The following is a 25,910-nucleotide window of genomic DNA, read 5'->3' as shown; positions in this document are numbered from 1 at the left end:
CACAAAGTTTGTGTCGACATTCTCATCATATTTGTCTAATTCATGAAATCCTCTAGGGGTGCTTTCAATAAAACATACCAAGGAAAATTTCCATTTTCTCCTGCATAAAAAACTTGTTTAGTTTGTAATGCAATAATGTATGGCTCACATTCAAATTGGCTTTGGTTTTGATGGAAATAAACAAGTGTAAATCCATCAACTTTAACACCGTTGTGGATTTTAGCCCAATCACACTTAAACAATGGAAGTCGATAGACATAGTAATCTAACAAGATTATTTCGGTTAGGACTTCATAATATGTAACCACATTAATTTTTGGAGATCCATCTTCAGCACTTGATCTACATACTATACTTACATCAATTGAAAGACCATTGTTTTGAGTGGACCTTTCTACGCTTTTTATATGGAATCGCTGACTGTTTATAATGTATCCTGAATATGATATTGCAGTCTTGCGAGGTCCATTTGTAAGCCATTTCAATATATCTGAGTCTTCTATGTTACCAACATCTAATGAAATGTGTTCCATTTAAAAAAATTGTAACATTAGATTAATTCATGATTGTGATCATTACCATAAGTGAGCAAACAAATTACCTTCTCTTTTAACCACAATGAAAATTGTTCCGAGTGAGTTTTCAATAGGAAATTATCATCATTTGTATGTTTTTTATTCGATAGCATCAATTCCTTCCTATGCATTCCAAAATATTAGATAAATCACTAATTGAATTTCTAATACCTTTTTCACAAGAAAATATAAAGTCTCCAATTGATACACTACTCACTCTATATATGGTTTAGTTGCAACTGTGTTAAACAAGACATTTTGATGCGCTATGTTGAGCACGTCATCAGATAATGTAATTTCCTCTCCTGTAGATATACGACAACCTTCGAGTATGACACTATTGTTAAATTCTTCATTCTGACGTTGTTTGGCATCAAGTCCAATGGAATCTTTAAAACAACTCTTATTAAAAAAGAATGCATTCCTCAGCTAACTAACGCTCTACAATACACCCTTCTAGACGTGATTGAGTCCGAACATACATTTTTAAAGTCTTCATGTACCTAAGGATAATCTCATAACAATTATAAGATACTTAAGGTATTTAACTTATTGCTAACTATAATATATGATATGATACGCTAAGATACATTTCAAATGGATACTGTTGTATGCAAGCCCTCAACGACGAATCGGATAGCAGCAAACGGTCAGGTCACGGCAGTCGAGCAAAGAATAAAACTTGTAAGACAGAAGCTCGTTTTAGGCTGAGTCGCGGAACTCGCTCTCTTTAAGACATTTCGTGGCTCTTATCAAGTGTGCAAGCAGGTCAGGAATACTGTCACGTCTTCCCTAAGATAAAACAACCTAAAAAGAAAATCCGATCGAAAATGCACCGTTATCGAACAGAACACACATCCTTTCTGACTAACTGCTCGAAAAATGGAAAGTGGAGTGGAAAAATAGGAGAGGAAAACTGAGAACTTTCGAAAGGATGTGAAAAGAATCACTGTGTGAATGAATTGTCGACTGAGAAAGTGGCAGACATCCTCTGAACATGCGAGGGGCTGGAAGACTCCCGCGGATGACTCGGCCGGAACACTTGCTGAAAGACACGCGCGGAAGACCACGTTTTTTCCTTTTCTTTTTCCGATTTTTAAACATAATAATAATAAAAATAATAATATTATTTTTTATTAAAGAGAATAATAAACACACATATGTGTCTTGCCTCGCCTGGCCGACAGTACAGAGGGCGGCAGCAGCACGCGTGTGGGACGTCCACCGAACTCACATTGGTCTATCTTTTCACCCCCTCCAAATCATAGGTTCCTCTTGGGGCTGAAACCCAAAGCTAATGGTTGGAAAGGGAAACTTCCAAATCAAAATTTTCCAATGTGGGATTCTCCAACCAAAGGTTGGTTCCCTCTTACTTTTAAAATTTAAATTTCACCCAACAATCTCCCACTAGATAATTTAAACAAAAGAGAAAAAAGTTTTTCATCGAGTAGTTTCAGTCTATACAACGCTGTGCATAGGCAAAGATGTCTTACGATTTGAACCTTTACGTAGTGTAGATTATTCAAAACATACTAGAGTAACCCTTGGTTTTGAACTCTATCTCTAATAGCATCTCACACAGAGTGTCATTAGGGTGTAGTACGAAAGTCCGTGCTTTAAGGCCTAGCATGTGTATCTCGGTTTAGTAAACGATCTAGAGAGTTTGCTTAAAATCTCCATAGGAAGCGGCCCTCACTTCCACGTTCACATAGGTGAGTCTATCAAGAGTATTCCTGTAGCCAGGTACCCTACTTGTCATTAAGTATAGATCTTTTTAAGAACTAAGTTCAACCATTCTTATGCTTCAGGATATCATGCTCAGACTATAAGTGATAGGAATGGAATTTTGTGTTTGGTTTAGCATAATTAACTATAAATCACTCTTGATCACTTATTACCCCTTGAACCTGTTTCTTGCGATCTTTAGTCTTCAGCTTAGGTTTTCCTCAGTGATTCATCTTTCTATAGGCATGAGTCCCATCCTTTCTAAGGTTCTGAAAACCTTATCTCTGGCTAGTTCTTCATAAAAGGATCTACCAAATTTTCATCAATCCGTATATGATTCACTCTAACTACACTAGCAGTGAGAAACTCTCTAATGGTACTGTGATTACGACGTATTTGTCGTCTCTTTCCATTGTAGTAACGATTCTGAACTTTTGCGATTGCTGCAGTACTATCGCAATGGATCAATATGGCTGGTACCGACTTTTCTCATAAGGGAAGCTCTGATAGCAGACTTCTAAGCCAGCCTGTTTCTTCATTAGCTGCCGCTAGTGCTATCATTTCTGACTCCTTCGTAGATTGGGCTAAAATATTTGGTTTCTTGGACTTCCAAGACATAGCTCTGCCTGCTATTAAAGATATAGCCCACTTGTAGCTTTTGAATCATCCAAAAGAGAGTTCCAGTCAGCATCGCTGAACCTTTTCAGGACAGCGGGAAACTTTTGATAATGTAATCCTAGGTTTTGGGTTTTCTTCAAGTACCTTATTACCATTTCTATAGCATTCCAATGCTCTTTACTATGTCTGCTTGTAAACCTGCAAAGTAATCATACGGCATAAGCTACGTCAGCCCTAGTGCAGTCAGCAGCGTCTCTAAGACTGTCTATAATGCTCATATAATCAGATTGATTAACACTGTCACTGGTTGTTTTTATGTCCTAAAACTCGCATTTTTTAATAAAATTATAATATTCTATAGTCAATAAACTTGTTATTGATTTTATAAATTGCAAACATAAAAGTCTAAATCCAATAAACTAAGATCCATGGCTATTATTTGAATACATGATCTTTATGTATAGACATAAAGAAGGATAAAGTTTGAGTAAATAGCAAAAACAATCTATAGTACATGATTAAGGTTAGGTAACTTATTCTTGTAACACTATTGGATGCGGCCTACTTTGTAATTGTTACAAAGAGTTGTAAAGTGCTACATACGAAATGATCCAAATTCGTACATGTTATGACATGAGGAGTGGGGGTGTCCTGTGCAAATGGGTTTGTACAAGATCGGACCTAGAAACCAGTCACTCTTAATTTATAACGTTGTTTACTGTTTAAGAATAACTATTTCAAAGCGATGACCTAGGTAACTCGATCTTAATCCTGAGTTAATTATGAACTCCTGTTTATTCGGGATTATCCTTAGATTTGCATAGGTGAGGGTTGACTCAACAGTGCCAACTCAATAAGCTTCCCATTTCAGGGGTAAGATCGAATACATAGCTAGGGATATAGGGTGCAAGATGGAATTCACGCCTGCCCGATTTAAGGATAGGAGAAAGGTTGTTCTCTCAAGTACTGAATCCAAGTCTTGAACAAGGGGCCCGACCCTCTCACTCGGATGAGAGAGATTTGGTTTAGTGACTAGATCACAAATCAGTTGTTCATTAGAGGATCAGTAGGAACTTAAGGAACTAGACGTAATATTGGGAGTAAAACAGACATTTGACCCAGCCGTTATTACAAACAACCTGTGCAGGGTCAACTTATTAATTATGGTTAAATCACGTGAACATAATATATCTACAGTGAAGGGAGTTTGACTATGGGCTTTAGTCGAGTGACCCATTAGTTAACGAATGAGGATTAATTTAGTGTAATGAGTTTAACCAATTAATCTCGGGCCATTGGAGCCCATGATCTGTAGGTCCGTGAGGTCCCTCTACTAGCTCGTAAATGGATTAGCTTTAGAGTAGAGTGATAAGTTAATTTGAAACGTTCAAATTAGAATTCAAGGAATTAGTAATTACATGAGATAGAATTACACATTTAATTTTATGGATTAAACGGTGGGAGAATTAATATTTAAATATGATTTAAATATATGAAGGTGGATTTGTATAAAATTAATTTAATATTTGATATTAAATTAATTAGAATTATTTAAATTGTTTAAATAGTTATTTTTTAATTTTATTAGAAAAATTAATTTATGAAAATAATTTTGTAAAATTAATAATATTTTCAATTTTGAAAATCAAATTTATTTTTGAATGATTTGGTAAAAATTGGAAAAGTTAGAAAAACACTAAAATGGAATGTTGGTTTTTTCCATCACACCTTTAACTTGCTCACACAAAAACCCACTTCATTTGGCCTCAATAACTCCAACCATGAGCTGCATCTCATGCAACCATCTTCTTTGCATGAAGGTCCTGCAATATATTGATAAGATTGAAGTGGAATTGAGGCATGCATCTATAGAATTTTTGCTAAAAAATTCGTGTTGAAAAAAGGTGTTCTACAAGTGGCTTGTTGCTATGAGTTCTTCTCCAAGTTCCCTTCATTCAAGCTTATTTTGAGTCCGACAACTCAATCTAAAGCTCCAAGAGAATAGTTGGGAAGATCTTGAGGTGGTCAACAAGATTTGGAGAAGTTTGTAGCTGAGAATCAAGATTTGAAGAATTTTTACAAAGGTATGGCTTGAAACCCTCTTGTTTTAGTATGAACATATTTTAGTTATTGCCAAAATTAATTAATTAGAGTACTTATTGATCCTTCTTGCTTCCATTGCTTATCGATATACTCCAACAGTCACCAGTGTTCTTGAAAAACTTAACACTAGGGTAATAAGGAGTACAGACTAATTTACAATCAAAGTAATTATATTTCTTTAGAATCTTTTCTACATGTGAGATTGATCCAAAGAAATTCCCTTTTCAGACCTATTCACTTTTATGCCTAAGATTACACTAACTTCTCCTAAGTCTTTCATGTCGAAGTTTGCACTTAATATTGATTTCACATCATTTATATCATACAAGTTCAACCCAAATATCAACAAATAATCTACATATAGACACAAGATAGTGCTAAGATTATTTTCAAACTTATAGTAGATGCATTTGTCACTTTCATTAACCTTGAAACCTTTAGATAGGATAAGGTCGTCAAGTTTTCATGCCAGCGATGATGAGCGATGATGAGCTGCCGTCACCTATGCAGATCTAAGGATAATTCCGAGTCAACAGGAGTTAATAGTTAGCTCAGGATTAAGATTAAGTTACCTAGTTCATCAATTAACGAAATAGTCAGTTTTATACATAAAACGACATTTAGAACGTAAAAAGTGACTATTTCATGGTTCAGTCTTATGCAAACTTATTGCATAGGATGCCCCCACTCATATATCTCTATATGAACGATTTAGGATCACATCGTTTGTACTAACTACAAAGTGGGCCGCATCGATAGTGTCCCCAAAATAAGGTGCCCAACCTTATTCATATACTATATATCATTTTGGCTATATATTTGAACTTGATCCACATTTATGTCACTACATAAAGTTCAAACTACATTAAATAGTCTCAGGACCTTAATTTATTGGATTCAAGATTACAATTTCAATAACAACTTTATCGAAAAACAAAATAGAATATGTTTATCAATTTACAAACAACAAGTTTTAGGACATAAAATCCAACAAACTCCCGCTTGGACTAAAACTCCTAGTGGAGTATCACAATGTTGAATTTAAGTGAGAAACATATGAGTACAATAAACATATGAATATAATAAACTAGGGAATATACCTAGAAGTTCTCCCTCTTGTCCTAGTTTACAAACTTCGTAGACCTAGACTCTGTAGGTGACCTTCAAACACTTTAGCTGTGAGGGCCTTTGTAAAAGGATCAACAATGTTTTGCTCAGAAGATATCTGGGTCACTACAACGTCTCCACGATGTACAATCTCCCGGATTAGATGGTATTTGCGCTCAATATGCTTGTTGTCCTTGTGGCTTCTTGGTTCTCTTGAATTTGCTACTGCACCACTATTATCACAATATAGGGTGATAGGCAAATGCATATTTGGAACAACATCCAAATCTATCAAGAATTTCCTCAACTATATTGCTTCCTTTGCTGCTTCACAAGCAGCTACGTATTTAGCTTCCATTGTGGAGTCTGCAATACAATTGTGCTTCACACTTCTCCACACTACTATTCCTTCATTCAAAATGAACACTGATCTTGATGTAGATTTTCTTGCATCTTTATCGTTTTGAAAATCAGAGTCAGTGTATCTAGTAAGGATCAAATTCTTAGTACCATACACGAGTATGTAGTTCCTCATTCTCCTAAGATACTTGAGGATATTCTTAACAATAGTCCAATGATCATATCCAGGATTGGACTGATACCTAGTGACTATCCCTACTGCGTAGCACATGTCAGGTCTAGTATAAAACATTGCATACACCAGGCTCCCTACTGCGGAAGTATAGGGAATGCGTCTCATATCCTCAACTTCTTGAGGTGTCTTAGGACATTGATCCTTTGACAAATGAATTCCATATCTGTAAGGTAACATACCTCTTTTGGAATTTTGCATCTTATACCTAGACAACATTTTGTCTATATAAGTTTCTTGAGACATGCCTAGTGTTCTGTTCTTGCAGTTCCGAATAATCGAAATCCCGAGAACATACTGCGCATTTCCCATATCTTTCATTTGGAACTTCGTTGCTAGCCATTTCTTGATGTCAGTTAGGTAACGTACTTCATTCCCAATGAATAGAATATCGTCAACATATAAAACTAAGAATGATATAGTAGAATTGACGATCTTCTTGTAAACACAAGGCTCGTCAACATTCTGTATAAAGCCATAAGATTTGATCGTATTATCAAATCTTATATTCCAAGATATAGAAGCTTGTTTCAACCCATAAATCGATTTTTTAAGCTTACAAACCTTTTGTTCTTGACCCAGTGCAGGTTGAGCCATATAGATACCCTCCTCAAGATCGCCATTTAGAAAGGTTGTCTTGACATCCATCTGCCAAATTTCATAGTCATAAAAGGTGGCAATGGATAAGAGTATACTAATCGACTTAAGCATGGCAACGGGAGAGAAAGTTTCTTCATAGTCCACTCCCTCTCTCTGGGTATAACCCTTTGCCATAAGTCGAGCCTTAAAAGTTTGTACTTTAACGGCTTGGTCTCGTTTTCTCTTGTAGATCCACTTACAACCAATTGATTTTACATCATTTGGTTGATCAACAAGTTTTCAGACAAAATTGAAGTCCATAGACTCCATTTGGAGGTCCATGGCTTTGACCCATTAATCACGGTCCACATCTTTCATCGCCTGTTTATAGGTCGATGGATCCTCTATGCCATCATCAGGTATAATTATTTGTGTTTCTGTTAAATCCAAGAAACGGTCAGGCTAATGAAAAACCCTCCCACTATGTCGAGGCATTCTCAACTTTTGAGAAGGATGTGACTGACCAGATGTACTAGTTTTATCTACTACTTTAGTAGATGAACTAGTTCTATCTGTAGCATCTTTGGAAATTTCATTCAATACTAGTCTACTGCAAGGTTGATGACTTCTTATGTGGTCTTCCTCTAAGAATGTGGCATTTGTTGATATACATACTTTATTCTCTTGAGGATCGTAAAATAGACCACCTTTTGTTTCTTTTGGATAACCTACAAATAGGCATAGTTTTGAACGACATTCCAATTTTTTAGGATTTTGTACCAACACGTGTGTTGGGCATCCCCAAATCCTAAAGTGACGCAAACTACCTTTACGCCCTTTCCATAACTCGTAAAGTGTTTCTGAAACACTTTTAGAGGGAACGTTATTCAAAATATAGACAGCAGTCTCTAATGCATGTCCCCAAAAGAAATCAGGTGACTTAGCAAAGCTCATCATGGAGCAAACCATGTCCAACAAGGTTATGTTTCTTCTTTCAGATACACCATTCTGCTGAGGCATATTAGGTACAGAGAGTTGTGACTTGATTTTGTATTCTATCATATAGTCTTGGAATCTTAAGTCCATGTACTCCTTACCTCGATCTGATTGTAATGTCTTAATTGTTTTACCTAACTAGTTCTTAACCTCAGCCTTATATTCTTTGAACTTTTTCAAAAGAATGAAACTTGTGATGCATTAGGTAAATATGACCATACCTTGAATAATCATCAATAAAACTGTTGAAATATTCATACCCACCTCGAGCTTTGACATTCATCGGTCCACAGAGGTCTGAATGTACGAGCTCTAAGGGTATTGTGGCTCTGAGACCTTTTCCAGTAAAAGATCTCTTAGTCATTTTTCCCTCAAGACAAGACTCACATGGAGGTAAAGAATTGTCTTCTAACTAATTTAGGAGTCCATTCTTAACCAATCTCTCAATCCTATTGAGATTTATGTGACTAAGTCTTAAGTGCCATAGATAGGCATTAGAAGAAACTTATTGTCTTTTATTTTGAGTTTCGACTGTTTTAAACATCTCAGTCTTTAAAATTTTTTTTTCTTTAGTTGGTCTTAACTTATATAAGTTGTTTTCAAATATAGCAGAACAAATTTGAATACTTTTTTCTGAAAATGAACGCTTAATTAACTTCAAATATTTTATACATTTGTTCCATAATATAAGCGATGGATATTAAATTCCTCTTCATAAGAGGTGCATACAAAACATCTTTAAGTATGATATATCTATCGTAAAAAAAAAAAAACTTCAAGTCTCCCACTGCTTCAGCCGAGACAACCTCTCCTCTTCCAACCTTGAGGGTGATCTCGCCTTCTTCAAGCTTTTTCCAAGAACTAGTTTCCTGAAAAGAGAAGCAAACATGTTTAGTGGCTCATGAATCCAATATCCAGGTTCAGGTATCATCCTCCACTAAACATGTCTCAGCAACTAGTAAATCATATTTACCTTATGCTTCTTTCGAGGTAGGGGCCTGAGGAAATTCCTTAGTTAAGAGAAATCTCAGGTCATCTATTACTAGTGTTGAATTCATATTTGTTTTCCATGTTGAGTAATTATCGTCGTTTAGTATTTCGGAAGCTAAGAGTTGATCTAAAGAGCTAGTCATGCTGAAAAGAAAACATATCCTTTTTAGTAAAAAATATTAATATTTTAAATCCAATCAAGTTTAGCAAAAAATCTAATAATATACCTGTCATACCCCGTCTCAGATCACCCTCTTAACCTAGAGAAGGGCGTGACTCAGCAGTTATCAACCCTTAGGTCGACACTTACTACCTAAAAACTCTTGCGGAATAACTCTGATACCAAATACAAATTATATGCAACGGGACGGCTGTAGGCCCACAATTTATTAACTTAAAAACTTAATATGTTAGAGTATTTACAGCACTAGATTTACAAGTCCCAAAACCCACAAACCCTAGTCCCTATATGAACAATAGTAACATGTGTACAATACTAACGGTAACCACCTATGGGGGGGAGGGAAACAAAACATTTGAAAATGGGGTGAGCTTACGGCCAGTGAGTGACCGAGAAAACATAGTAAATTCTCATGCATGATTTCAGTAATGAGTTTTTTAACTGAAACATAAACTTTTACAGTACTTGTATTGTAGCATAAACGTTTTCCAAGTGTAAAACATGTAAAGTTGTTTTAAACATAAAACAATAAAAGCATTTCTCAAATTAAAGTACTTTATAATTGGTAAAATAATCCAACACCAACTGCTAGTCCAGAAAGAACCTTTTTGTTCAATCTCCGACTTAGTTCACCTGTGGCCACATTAGGTGCTACTGCTCAGATACCTTCTCCTTGTACTTCAGTATCGAGCTGCTAGGATACCTTCTCCAACGTACTTCAGTATCCCGTTGGCTTGGTACCTTCTCAAATTTACTTCAGTACCAATAGATACCTTCTTCTTATACTTCAGTATCTAGTTGGGTGGATGCCTTCTCCTTGTACTTAGGCATCGCATTTTATCAAAATTATTTATAAACAACTTTTCTCTTTAAAGCATGTATAGTATAACACCTATACAACATGGCTTTAAAGTTGGTAATGCATGGTGGATAAAATCAATACATATACATATGTAAATAGTTTTTCAACAATATGCATGCGTTCAAATCACAATTCAAACTTGCTTGGAAACCACTTTATAAAACTAGTAGGCACGAGAATATTTTCGCAAACATGCTTTCTGTAAAATGTTTGTAATCAAACCAGTCTAAAACGTTTTAGTTTGAAAACATTTTAGCCACTCACCTCGAATTCTTAGGAACTTTTCACTCTACTAGCTCCTCGGGTCCCATTTTCACCCCTAGAATCCAGATTCAATTTACAACTTAGATTACTCATAGTTATGAACCTTATTTCGAAATACTTCCTTCTACAAACATATTCTAAAATGTCTTAGAAATCTTACTCTAAACTTCCAGCTCAAAATTCTTCGTGATTTGGCCGGAATCTCAAAATCTTCAAGACTGGCCCAGACTGATATGACAGTCTGACCCTTCTGTCTTCTTCTCAACCTCCAGCCGAGTTCCTTTGAGCCTTTTCCTCCGGCAGCCCTACTCTGGAAACTAGACTTCCAGAGTTTTCAGATGCCTACGAAATCACTCCAAACGCATAAGTAGATTGGAAGATATCCTTGTCCAAATTTGACACATTCCTCTGAACCCTCACTGGCCTCTACTTTCTCTACGAAATTTATGATTTTTGTGTGATTTGAAAATGAAATCCCAACTCCCTATTTATAGGCGTTCAAATTGCTCGTGGGATTGACAACACCTACTTGGCTGCATGGCTAAATGCTTAATCCTCCCTTTATCAACGTAAGCTAACTTCACCTTGGTTCAATGTGTTCTTCCCAAATGCATCCAACACAATTTCTTAGGTTTTAAGAATTTCTCTTAATCGGACACCTAAATTTTAATTGACGTTTGCCCTTACGTCTTCAAGCTTTGTTTGTATTCAAATTAGGATTTTTAAATGCATAATCCACCCCAACGCGTCCAAATACATCGCCCAGAAGCTTGCTCAGTCGTTCAATGCATAGGCGAGGCGTGGGCGTGACGTTCAAATGTAGCACCGGACAAAGCAAGACTAACGCATGCACTCTCGCTCTTTCCGCTCTCGACAATGTCGCTCTCTCTAATTTTCTCTCCTACTTTTCTCTCCACTCTTGCTCTCTCCAGCTTTCTCTCTAACTTTTCTCTCCACTCTCACTCTCTCCAGCTTTCTCGCTGGTCTCGCTCTCTCCAACTTTCTCGCTATTCTTGCTCTCTCCAATCTCGCTCTCTCTCGCGCTCTCTCCAGCTTTCTCTCCAACTTTTCTCCACTCTCGCTCTCTCCCACTTTCTCGCTGAAAATCTCGCTCTCTCTACTCTCACTCTCTCCAACTTTCTCGCTCAAAATCTCACTCTGAATGATCTCACTGGTCTCGATCTCAATGATCTCGCTCTCAACGATCTCGTTGATCTCACTCTTAACGATCTCGCTCTTAGCTACTGTGAATTGTTTGTCTCCGTGCAACTTCTACATGTTTTTTTTTTCCAGATTTTCCCCAAAAATAATTTTCCATATTTTTCTCAGTTCTTCAATCCTTTCTTCAGCCATAATGCATTTCACATAACTTCTCTATACTTAGCCGAAATTCCCCAAACTCAATTTCCATATTTTTCTTTTTCAAATCCCCATTCCACACTAGTTGTTTCATCATCCTACTTATTATACAAATTTCATCACAATTTTACCAATTAAAGCTCAACTTAATTTATTCAAAGAAAAATCTACTTAACACTTAGAAATTTCCCTCCCCTTAACTTAGGATTTAACTTTCACTTAGTTAATTCCTTTTATCACTTGCTTAAGGAAAATAGAAATCCGGGTTTAACAGTACCCTTCATTATTATATTTTGCAACGATATTTCAACGGTTTAGAATAAACTTCACCTAAGGGTGATTGACTATTCCTCCATTGAACCAAGACTATCTTGACTATATACTATCACCAGAATAAATCTTATTCCTATAGTAACTAAGTTATCGCTACTTTGGTCAAGAATTTACTAACACTTAGTAATTCTCGTAAGTGTGACCCTCCATTTTCAGACCTCAAAGATCGGAATCATTATGCTCCCGAAGTTGGAAAGACAAGAATGAAAACGGACCTGAGAGACCCTATCAATTTCTAGAGTTCACGGAGTTTCGAACCTATAATACAGCCCTTCGATTGGTAAGGTCGCTCCAAGGCAGACATGCAGGCGCATTATAGGAATCTCACGGTGCGACCTAATGGAAGAGACCGTAGGATGTGTTGACACACTTTCTTCTCCACTTACTATGAACAACTTCCCCTATTCACCTTGGTATTGACTCATGCAAACACTCTCCGAATTGAGTCCGCTCCCAAGGTGGCCCAAAGCCAAACATGAATCTCACGGTGTGAACTCTTAGAGACACTAGAGCTAGACGGTCAGGGTATAAAATACTTAGTGATACATTTCGGCTAAAAAACATATCCTAAGTCTAGGTGATTCATTCGTGTATAACTTTTATATTGAATTTTTAACCTACGATGTCTAGGTGATAAACAAATTTTATTATCTTACACTGCTCACGCATGCTCATAAAATTGGTTTAACCTAACTCAGACGTCGGCTCGATCTCCAGGTAGTAGGTGTTCCGTGAACCGTCAACTTAAAAACCTTCAACCTTAGTCATTTTATATGACTTTTTGCCAAGATCTTGTCGGGTGATTTTTCTTGTAACTTCGGTTTTACAAGATATCGACCTATTTTCTATGAAAATTGGGATTGCTCGAAGGTTAAACCTAAGTGAGCATGCATCTTATCTTTGTTATAGATTTTAGAAGTCTAGGTTATTTTATAACAATTTTAACAATAATAACCCTATAGCATTCATCTATAACATGCTTCCTTCAATCAAACATGCTTTGATATAACACTTATATTTAAACTAAGCATGCATAGTATAACAAATGCATGTCACATGCTTTTCCTATGGTGGGGTTTTAATACTATATGGCATACTATATGCACACATAATAAAAACAACATTATATATCACATGCATAATAGGTAAACAACACTAAACAACACTAAACTTTTTGGGGTTTTAAAATTTCGTAAGGTGAAGTTTTGTTTTTAGACTTTGGGACTCTATTTAGGACATAACTCCCCACCAATAAGACGGGGCTCTTGAACTAAGTAAAATAGCAACTACTAGCTCAGCTAAAGTTCTATTTTTCCTTTCAACATTTTCATTCATTTCAGGAAAATAAGGTGCGATCTTTTCGTGTATTATTTCTTGTGAGTTAAAGAACTCATTAAAGTTGTCCGAGTCGTACTCGGTTCCCCTATCACTACGAAGACTTTAAACCTTTCTATTAAACTGATTCTCTATTTCAACAACAAAAAGTTTGAAGGCATCAAAAGCATTACTTTTGTTTTTCAGTAAATATACAAAATTAAAATCAGAGCAGTCGTCAATAAAAGTAATGAAATATCTTTTATCGTTTCTAGTCAAAATGCCATCAAATTCATATAAATCAGAATAAATTAAATCTAGGGCTAAAAAATCCTAAGTACAGATTTATGCAGAGTTTTAGTAATTTTAGCTTGACTACAATACTCGCATTTATCAAAATCATTCGTGGATAACTTAGGTATCATTTTCAGCCTAATCATGTTACTAATTAAATTCTTATTTACATGAAAAAATCTAAGATGCCAAACATTCAAAGAACACAACATATACACAGAAGATTTCAATTTATTAAAGTCTAAATTTAATTTGAACATTCCCTTAGTTGCATACCCTTTTCCTACGAATACATTATTTTTGGTAAGGATATATATGTATGCCCCTATATTTTGAGTAAACCCGGCTTTGTAAAGGAGATAACATGATACCAAATTATTTCTTATCTCTGGAGTGTGCAGGACGTCCTTCAATGTGAGGATCTTCTTAGAGGTAAACTTCAGTTCCATCTCGTCGGTTCCAACAACTTTCATGGAGTGGTGATCCCCAAACAAAATATTCTTATCCTTAGTTTCAGTATAAGTTTAAAATAGACTAAGATCATAACAAACATGGCGCGTATCGCCGGTGTCTATCCACCACCCTTCACAGCCACCGATCATATTTACTTATGTGATCATGGCGACTAATGGTTCTTTTGTCAGATTCGTCTAACCAGCAAGACTAATCATACAATGTGAACGAAGAGGGAAATTTGGTACGCAAACATGCACCCTAATTTTTTTTCACTCCCTCGCACGCACCTTTTAATTTCTTTTCATTTTTAATAACGATTTTTATAAGATGCTATATTAAGAGGTTATTAAAAGGTACTTTTATTGTAGTGTGTCAAAACCAAAAACCCAATTCAATTACCAAAATCTATTTGATCAATGCTCAAACATCCTTTGAACTTTAGCTGCCGATATTTGCTCTGATACCATGTAAAATTAGAGGAAAATATAGGGTTCTTTGCCTATCAATCAAATGTCCTTAATGATATAAACCACTAATGAGGTTTATATAGGTAGGGCAAACAATAAGAATAAATAAACAGACTAATCTACCCTTAGGAAAAATGATAATAATAAATTACGTTAACACTACTGACATCATCTGGCATCGTTGCAATATACAACAGCCGTCTTGTCAGTGTATCTTGTCAAATTTATGGTTTTTTGGTAAGATTTAATGTGTGTTTCGATTGACTTTCTAAGTGTTTAAATAAGTGTTTGTTAGTGCAAAAAAATGTTTATAAACACTTAGAAAATCAATCCAAATGGGTCCTAAATATTTTGTTGAATTTTTATTGAATGGGATTTGGATGCTTAAAGTTGAGAACAATACAAGAAATATCACTTACAATATCATTAAAAAAACGTTATCGTAGACTTTCCATAGCGTTTTCAATAGTATTTTTTCAATGCTATAAAAAATCCATTTTGATAGCACATATATGATGCTATAAAAACTTTTCGTAGAGTAAAAAAACGCTATTGAAACGTTTTGATAGCATTTTTTATACCCTTAGAAAAGTGCTATCAAAAAGTTTCAGTAATGTTTGTCCAACACTAAAGAAATGTTATTTAAATGTTTTGATATGCCTTTTCCAATGCTATCAAAATGTTTCAATAGCGTTTTTAATAACATTGTAAAAACACTATAAAAAAGTTTTCATAATGTTTTATAAATGTTGTCATAGCCGATGTTATTAAAAATCTTTGACTTTCCATGGCATTTTTGTATAGATATTAATATTGCTATTGAAAGTTGACATATGATAGTTTTAATTCAATGTTATGGAAATGTTTCATAGTATTGGAAAAAGTACCATCAAAAGTTTTCATAGTAATAATTTTTGTTTTTATAAAAGTCGTTCTATAGCGATTTTAGACACGCTATTGGAAGGCCCTTATTTTTAATAGCATTTTTTCATCATAATGAAAAAATGCTATAAATACCCCATCTTCAAGCATGAATTTTAATGTTAATAAACTTTCTATAACATTTTTTGTAGTAGTAAAAACAACGCTATAATGTATCTTTAATAGCATTTGTTAATAACATTTTTTTAGATTTTACAGTGTGTTTCGCAAATATTATTGTAGAATTAATTATAAACATATATTTATAGAAGTTGCTTGCCTATATTATTGTCTAGACGAAGAAAGATTTAATTCACATTTCATCAAAATCTTCAATCATAGTTATAACCAAAATCTTCAAACTTATAGCATACAAAAGATAACACTATATTCATCCAAAAAGTTTGATACAATCATCAAAAGTATGTTCTAACAAAGTTCTTACCTAGTAGAACAAGTTGTAAATTTGTAATCCAAATAAAATTACTATATATATAATCCCAAAAAGTTGATAAAATCAAAAGAGATGTTTAGATTACAATGATACCAAAATTCTCCCACAAAAAATATGTAGCTTCGATGTTTGCTGTCATATGAATTGTCTAATAAAAAGATAAAACAAAATAGCATTCATAAATCATCATGATCTAACTCTAATAGTAGATTAGCTAATGAACTAAATAAATGCTTAATTTACAAAGTAGTAAATAAAATTTCTTACATTGTTTGACTTTATCCACTGACCATGCAACAATAGTGCCATAACATCGTCAATACCAATAATGTTAAATGTAGGCCTCCTTAAGAAGGAATTTGGTATTTTGATCATATCAACCCACACATGAACTGCATTCGAACCATGAGTTATGTGAAGGATGAGGATTGATGGATCATTGGAAGTTCAGCAATGACTTCTCCTGAACTGATCAAATCTAGCAACAAACACTTATGGGGAGTGTTGGTAGTAATACTCTTTTTCACCAATAATATGGTTAGAAAATTTTCAAACAATAATAATTTTGAATGCTAAATGAATACAAAAGTTATAAATGAATTTATTGGTGGAGAATTTAGGATTAGAGCTAGAATATATGTCGATGCTGATACTCTGATAGGATTATTACAATTTTGTTTGCTCATTTTTTCCTATAGAAAGATCATATTCAAAATGTTATATAAAACACAATTTAAATAGATAAAAAGATTTAGGAAAAATTTACCTTGTCTTTTATTAAGCAAACCACCACGCTTTTCAGTTCATCTATATCTAACGTTAGGTTATTGCATTTTCTTTCAAGACATGCAATAGTCTTATCTTTCTGAGTTGATGTAGACGCCTTCGATCTAGTCACACCAAATCCTAATCATCATACATAGAAATGATCAAGACAAAAAATTCTACTAATTTTATGGTTTCATTGAGATCCATGAAACACAATCGACTAGATGACGCATCTTCCCATCACTAGTTTTATGGTTCATATGTCATGTTAGTAATTAAGCTATATCATGCATTTGGAACATTCATTTCAATCTTGAAATCAATGGAAACTATCTCAGCACTTTTCTTTTGGAACACACCCTTTCATCCATTCTGTATGCTTATCTACCTTCAATCGAGAATGCCCCTAAATTGGACAACTCTCTAAATCTTTATTCTCTTTCATAAACAAGCAGCAATCATTTGCAAAAGCAGGGATCTTTTGATAGCCTAAATAAAATACTTTTAAGAACTTCTTTACTTCATAAGTGGATTTTAAGATAACGTTGTCAGGGGGTAGCATATTGTGCAATAGCTCTAAAAGGCTTCTGAAACTTTTATCAGTCTAATCATTAGTAGCCTTTATCTTATATAAGAACACCACAACTAACATTTTTGTACATTTCTTACAATGAGGATACAAAGAAGTGTTTTCGTCTATAACCTTTTAATTGACATCACTATTTATAAATGATTCATCAACTTTTTCGTCGCTCATGAAAGAAGTACTACAAAAGGGTTGACCATCAAACATACACTCTATAGATATTTCTTCACAATGATGGTACCAATCCTGTAAGTTGGATCCATATCTTTGATACCCAAATGTTCATAGACAACATCAAAGGTTTGATGATTCATGTTCCTACATGTCTTGCATTAACACAAAATTTTGTCTACCGAACCCAATATGTTCTCTATTTGTTTGACGAAGTTCCATGCTCTCATAAGATATTTCTTGGTCACTCTATTAAAAAAATCTAGGTTCCCAATTAATATAATTAATTATATTAATCTATGATTAATTCCACATTAATTTGACATTTTCTTACCTGTTCAAATGAATCCAGTCTTTTTCAAACATTCTTCTTCAAATTATTGCTATAAGAATGTCAAATGTAATTGTTGGATGAGGATACACAATGGTAGATGAAAGTGATACACAATAGTAGATGAAAGTGTCAAACAAAGGTATGTGTTCTTAAACTAAAAGTTAGGCATTTTTGTAGCTTACGAACTCAACCAAAACTGAAATCGAGAATACTAACCTAAGAAGGTACACATCAAGAAAGTAATAACCACAAAACATATATTAAGAGTTAGGACAACGAGATATTAGCTATTTTTCTCATATTAATTGAGTAATGTTCTGAAAAAAAAATCCAAGTTTAATTAACTAATTCTTGCAGTTAAACAAATCCTCAAGATTGCTTCCCAGTAGATGCAATTCACATCACACATTTCTTGCAGACCAATCCGAAAGGTAATGGAATTTACAATCTCAACAACACATAAACTTCAGAATAACAAAAACTAAATAAATAGAAAAAGAAAACCGAAAAGGACAAGCCATTAGTCATACTAAAACAAAAAATATTTCCTAAATCTTGAAGTACTCTCAATAAAAATTCTCTAGGACTTTTATAAAGGGGAGGAGAATGAAGGGAACAGCTGCAAATGCAATAGAAACTATTCTACTCTCACACTTGCAAAGTAAATCATCTTTTAGCACATGCATGTCCATAAATTCTCTCTTAAAAGATGCACAATTCATCATCAAAACAAAAACTGTGTATATTAAAAAAGCTTGCACTACCACATTGAAAAGAAATACACAAACAAACAAAGACTCACATTTAAAGGTTTCTGGTTAACAACCTACAAGAATATGTCATTTCTCTTACTTCCCTTGTATTGGAACTATGACTTATCAAAAGAATATACAACACTTTTCTATTCGAATTATTTGGGTTCACTTTGAGGAAAAATGTACACAATTGAACCTGAGAAAGAATGAAGAATTTTGTGGCAATGGAGAAAGGGAGAAGATCTTCATGATAGATAGAAAATGGAAACGAAAGGGAGAAATTAAAGAAAGAGAGTTGATAAACTGTGCAACTTGTTTCTTAGAGCATTTTATTCAGAAGATTGAATTCAAAGAGATTATTAAGTACAGTTAAAGACTTCAAGAAAGCTAGATCGTCAATACCATTAACATAATGATTCCATTTTCCTTGTCTGATTACTACAAGTACAACAGCTATTACAACATGTGATCAACCTCAATCAAAAACCAATAAAAAAAAAAATAAAAAAAAAATAAAAAAAACAAGAGAAAGGAATAATAATAATAATAATAATTTAAAAAACCAGCACAAAAAAACTTATTCCAAAATTCAAAAACTAATTTTAAGACTTACTAACATAAGAATAAACATGTATAAAGTACATAGCAATAAAACTCGAGATAATAATCAAAAGAACAAACATAACAATTAAATAGAGTCAACAACATAACGACTAAATTCATAAAAAAAGAAAATCAAACCATCCACAAAAAACATACCAGACAAGGGAACAAAAATGCCACTAACTAAGCAATAATAACTAAGAAACAACAATGATTCGATGAGGTTGAAAACCAAAGATGAAGCTAGGAACGTAAGATACTTGAACCACTGAAAAAACTAACAAATCCACAAAAAACTGCTGAATATTGCACTCAAAACGAAAAATAGTTGTAGCACCCAAAGAGAGAAATACGAACAATAGAAAGAAACCAGCCTCGAGACCAAATAAATCAAAATTCAACTTCACATAAAGCCGGAAAAAGGCAGCGATAGCAACAAAAAATTGAAACCTAAGGAGCATAACAAGACGTAGGATAAATACTTTAGCCCAAACAAAGACAAATATATATTAGACTGAAGGAAATCGAATTAGAGGATTTCCATGAGCAGCGGAATAGATCATTCAAAATTAAAATCATGTATGAACATTACAATTATTGTTGTAAACAAAACAAACAGTTATGCAACCATATAGAAATTACAACATGAAAAATACAAATGAACAAGGAGAAATTTCTACGAACATTTGTAGACTCGTCTCCGCGCTCCTTGCTCACGAATCCTCGAACACAACAACCTCGAACACCCAAACAATACGACCGCTCCACAGCATGAACACCGCGTACTCGTCCTCTGGGATCACCTCGGTCACGAACTCCTCAATAGCATGAACGGCCACCACAGAACCTTAACGGCGTCAAGTTGAGTATGACACTACCAAGAAGGATACATTGGTATTCTCGGTGTGAGAATCTAGAGGGTGGGCTTCTGTGTGGACTTGGTATGATGTAGACGAAGGAGGAAACTACAATCGTGTACACGATTGGGCAAGTGGGAGATGGCTGAGACCTATCCTATAGGTCGATGCCCAATCGTTTAGCAAAAGCTAATCGATCGTCTAGCAAAAGCTAAGCGATCATTTAGCTCATTGTTTAGCTCAGTATCTATCGCTTACAAAACACTACACGATCGTTTACTAAAATAAGCTATCGCTTAGAAAATCTGTATTTACTTGACAACTACCGTGAGATGTTTTTCCAAGAGAGAAATCTGAAAACATTTTTTGCCAAAACTTTTCAATACTTACTAAAATTAGGAAAACAGTTTTTCTTTTATCTCACGGTTACCATAAACCACCAATAACCTCCAACTCAATTGATTATTAGAGAAAAAGATTTAATTATCCAATAATTAATATTATTATAAATATAAATGATAACCAACTTATCATACTATATTTATAACCTATAGTTTTAATATTTCATCTCATGAAACATATAAACCATAGTTCTTTTTCTATTCCGTGATGCTTAATGTAAATCTCATTTACATCAATCATCCACTAAATGTATCTCATACATCATACCGATTATATCATATATAATCAACATACCTCTTGTTAATTTGAACATTTCAAATCAACACCAAGAATTGATTCTCAACTGAATCCATTGAGCTACCAAGGGGACCTTATGGACCTATAGCTTGAAGCTCCAACGGTACATGAATAACTGACTAAACTCTTTAGTCACGAGATCCACCATCCATTAACTGCCAGGTGTCACGGTCATGCTTGTCCAGGGCCTGTTGCCCATGGTCGCATGCCCGATCCATCCCCCTTCTAGCATACTTTCATATCTTGTATTGTATTAACTTAGTTAGCTTGCTTTCTTTACATTTTCATTGTAAGTGACCACTCGCCCTTTTGCATATGCAAGGGTGCCAGTTGGCTTTTTGTTCAGAATGCACTATATGGGGATAAGACTAATCATCACTTCCCTACACCCGGAGTAGTACTCTATAAAGCTGTTGTTGTTGCTTATTGCTTTCTAGCCTACTACAATCTTTCTTTCTTTATTCACACTCACAAAAACTTCTTACGAAAACCTTTTCTCCAAATCCGTTTTCTAAAACCGTTTTCCCTAAAATTGTGGTGGAGGTTGCAAGAGGCACTCGGTGTGCCACCGGCAGTCCATATTCGAGTTGGCTAACTTGTTCGTGAGCGGGAACAAGTGCCGCAAAATAGCTAAGAGAAGCTTCTGAAAGAGCGATTGTAACAGTTGGTATCAGAGCCAAGTCGGCTCACAGAGGGAAGATCAGTGATCATGTCGGCGATGAATAACCTGAACAAGTCCCATGTGGATAGGTTGGTAGAGATGGAAGAGCAAATGCTCTACCTGAGAGAGGTCCCGGATAATGTTCGTTTCCTAGAGACTCGGCTACAAGAAGTTGCTGAGAAAGCCGATGGAATTGATGCGGTAGTGGGCCGCCTAGATGGATTACCCATCAGAGAATTGATGATGAGGGTAGAGACCCTCGAGACCAAAACAGCACGGTCCGATAGCTTTGAACATGGCGATAGCTCATCGGGCTCTGTTGCCCACATAGAGGAGCGTGTCGAAGAGCTGGACGACTCCTAAAAAGCAATACTTCAGATGGTAACAAATTTTTCTGAAGACTTTCGGTCGGCCCTTGACGTCGTCAGAGCCGAGATAGCGGATGTGAGTGCTAGGGTGAATCTCACCATCCGAGTGGTAGGGAACCAAGCCCCATCTGTGGAGCAATGGCAGTAAGCAGAATAAAAATCCCAGAACCGAAGTCCTTCTGTGGGGTGCGAGAAGCAAAATCCTTGGAAAATTTTATCTTCGACCATGAGCAATACTTCAAGGCGACGAACACAGTGACTGAAGAGTCGAAAGTCACACTAGCAACGATGCATCTGGCTGAAGATGCAAAACTGTGGTGGAGATCACGATTTACAGACATACAGGAAGGACGATGCACTATTGATACTTGGGATAGATTGAAACAAGAACTTCACTCGCAGTTCATCCCTGAAAATGTCGAGATCTTGGCTCGACGAAAACTCCGAGAGCTGAAGCAAACAGGTAACAACAGGGACTACGTAAAACAGTTTGCAGGACTCATGTTGGACATACGAGATATGTCTGAAAAAGACACGGTATTTTTCTTTGTTGAAGGGCTGAAACCGTGGGCGAAATCAAAACTATATGAACAGAGAGTACAGGATCTCCCCTCTGCCTATGCAGCAGCTGAACGGCTATACGACCTTAGCACTGACTCACAAGATGTGAGGAAGTAGTCAACTTCCTCAAATGGGGGAAACAGAAACAGCCGTTCTAGTCCTCCCAGACCTGGGGGAGGAGACAAGAACACAGGGGGGGACCGTAAATCATCCCAACAAAGATCAGGAAACAACTGGCGGGGGCCGCCGCAATAGCATTACAATTACAATCGCCCCCTATCTTGTTTCATATGTAGAGGGCCACATAGGGCGGGCGAATGTCCAAATCGAACCGCGTTCAATGCTTTTCAAGCCACATTAGCCTCTACCTCCGAAGACAAGGCTAAACTGGAGGAGACGATAATCGAGCCAGCTGCAGAAATTGAGAATCCCAGGATGGGGGCATTGAAATTCTTATCTGCACTCCAGAAGAAAATGGGAAAGGCGATGGAGCCACTAGAGAAAGGACTCATGTATGTGGACGCTTGGGTCAACCAAAGATCGGCCAAGAACACTATGGCCGACTCCGGGGCCACCCATAACTTCATTGCTGAAACGGAAGCCCGCCGCCTGAACTTGACCTGGGAAAGAGATGCAGGGAAGATGAAAGCTGTGAATTCTGCAGCCCTACCGATTACGAGGATAGCGAAGAGAACTTCGGTGAAGTTAGGAGACTGGAAGGGCCTCGTTGACTTCGTGATTATCAAGATGGATGAATTCGACGTGGTATTGGGGATGGAGTTCCTACTTGAACTTAAAGTCATACCAATGCCCCTCGCCAAATGTCTAGTCATTACCGGATCTACACCCACCGTAGTTCAAGCTAGTATCAAGCAGCCAAATAGGGTGAGAATGATCTCAGCCCTCCAATTGAAGAGAGGCCTGGCCCACGATGAACCCACGTTCATGGCCATCCTGATAGAATCAGTTGAATCCAATGAAGAGGAGATCCCCCAAGACGTTCTATTTGTCTTGGAAGAGTATCGGGATGTCATGCCTAAAAGCTTGCCCAAGTCCTTACCCCCACGAATGGGGATTGACCATGTGATTGAGTTATTACCAGGGGCAAAGCCGCCTGCCAAGAATGCATATCGGATGGCCCCGCTAGAATTGACCGAACTCCGAAAACAGTTAGACGAATTATTAGATACAGGATTTATCAGACCCGCGAAGGCCCCTTACGGAGCCCTAGTACTGTTCCAGAAGAAGAAGGATGGGAGCCTCCGGTTGTGCATCGACTATCGGGCCTTGAACAAGCTCACAGTCTGAAACAAATATCCCCTTCCTATCATTATTGACTTATTTGATCGACTTCACGGCGCTAAGTATTTCTCGAAGCTAGACCTACGGTCGGGTTATTATCAGGTTCGAATTGCTGAAGGAGATGAACCTAAGACGACCTGTGTCACGAGATATGGAGCCTTCGAATTCCTTGTGATGCCCTTTGGCCTCACCAATGATCCAGCAACTTTCTGTACCTTAATGAACCAAGTGTTTCACGAATACCTCGACAAATTCGTCGTAGTGTATCTCGATGACATTGTGGTCTATAGTGCCTTGCTGGAGGACCATCGACATCACCTCCAACTAGTCTTCGAAAAGTTGAGGAAAAATCAGTTGTATGTAAAGAGAGAGAAGTGCTTCTTTGCCCAAGAGCGCATAAATTTCCTCAGCCACGTGATTGAGTGTGGTCGGATTGGTATGGAAGAAGGCAAGGTGGCCGCGATCAGACACTGGAGAGTACCATTATCCGTGACCGAACTACGATCCTTCCTCGAACTAGCCAGGTACTATAGGCGTTTCGTAGAAGGATTCTCGAGAAGAACAGGGCCATTAACTGAACTGTTGAAGAAAGATAGCCAATGGAGCTGGACTCCTAATTATCAACCCACCTTTGAGGGCTTGAAAAAGGTGATGATTGAGGGGCCGGTCCTCGGAATTGCCGACGTGACAAGCCATTTGAAGTAGAGACTGATGCTTCTGACTTCGCGTTGGGCAGTGTCCTCCTCCAAGACGGACACCCCATCGCGTATGAGAGTAGGAAACTAAATGATGCCGAACGGAGGAATGTCGCCTCCGAGAAAGAGATGTTAGTAGTAGTTCACTGCTTGAGGGCCTGGAGACAGTATCTCTTAGGGGCCAAGTTTGTGGTCAAGACCGACAACAACTCCATTTGCCACTTCTTCAACCAACCGAAGTTGTCGTCGGAACAGGCACGGTGGCAGGAGTGTCTAGCGGAGTTCGACTTCCAATTTGAACATAGACCGGGGAAAAGTAACCAAGCGATCGATGCTCTTAGCCGAAAAAGCGAACATGCGGCACTGTGCATGTTCACCCGTCTACACGCAAGTACGTTGAGTGCAACAGTACGAGAAATTGTCAAAACTCACTTGACAAACGACACAGCGGCGCAGGCCATCATACAGTTGGCCAAAGAGGGGAAGACACGCCAATTTTGGGTGGAAGACGATCTACTGTACACCAAGGACAATCGCCTCTACATCCCCAGATCCGGGGAGTTACGAAGGTCGCTGATGAGGAGTGTCACGACACACCATGGGCAGGACATAATGGTTGGCAGAGGAATTATGCCCTTCTGAAACAAGGCTACTATTGGCCAAGCCTTCGAGACGATGTCATGCAATTTACCAAGACTTGCCTTGTCTACCAACAAGACAAGGTCGAAAGGGCGAAATTAGCAGGTCTATTGGAACCCCTACCTGTGCCCTCTAGACCATGGGAAAACGTGTCTCTCGACTTCATCACCCATTTTCCCAAGGTGGGAGAGTTCGAATCGATTCTTGTTATCATCGATCGGTTCTCAAAATATGCCACTTTCATCCCGACGCCGAAAATGTGCGCAGCCGTGATGAGTGCTCATCTGTTCTTCAAACATATCGTGAAATTATGGGGCGTCCTCGCGAACATTATTAGCGATCGGGATGGAAGATTCACTGGGACATTCTGGACAGAATTGTTCAAAATATTGGGGTCAACACTGAATATCTCCTCTACTTTCATCCCGACACCGAAAATGTGTGCAGCCGTGATGAGTGCCCAGCTGTTCTTCAAACACATTGTGAAATTATGGGGCGTCCCCGCGAGCATTGTTAGCGATCGGGACGGAAGATTCACTTGGACATTCTAGACAGAATTGTTCAAAATATTCGGGTCAACACTGAATATCTCTTCTAGCTATCATCCCCAAACTGACGGCCAACGGAACGCTTCAACAGTATGCTCGAGGAATATCTGCGTCACTTTATCGACGCTAGGCAGAAGAACTGGGTCCAGTTGTTAGATGTGGCTTAATTCAGC

General features: G+C 36.8%; 1 pseudogene; it reads right to left on the bottom strand.

The window, feature by feature from the left end:
* Positions 1–17,143: 17,143 nt before the first annotated feature.
* Positions 17,144–25,910, bottom strand: part of LOC150033795 (uncharacterized) — a 44,824-nt pseudogene continuing 36,057 nt past the window's right edge.

The sequence above is a fragment of the Benincasa hispida genome, chromosome 9 (genome assembly GCF_027475165.1).
Source record: "Benincasa hispida cultivar pf3 chromosome 9, pf3_genome.v1.1, whole genome shotgun sequence".
NCBI classification, from domain to species: Eukaryota; Viridiplantae; Streptophyta; class Magnoliopsida; order Cucurbitales; family Cucurbitaceae; genus Benincasa; species Benincasa hispida.
Note: the sequence above shows the minus strand (reverse complement) of the source record. Positions and strands in the feature narration are given on the sequence as shown.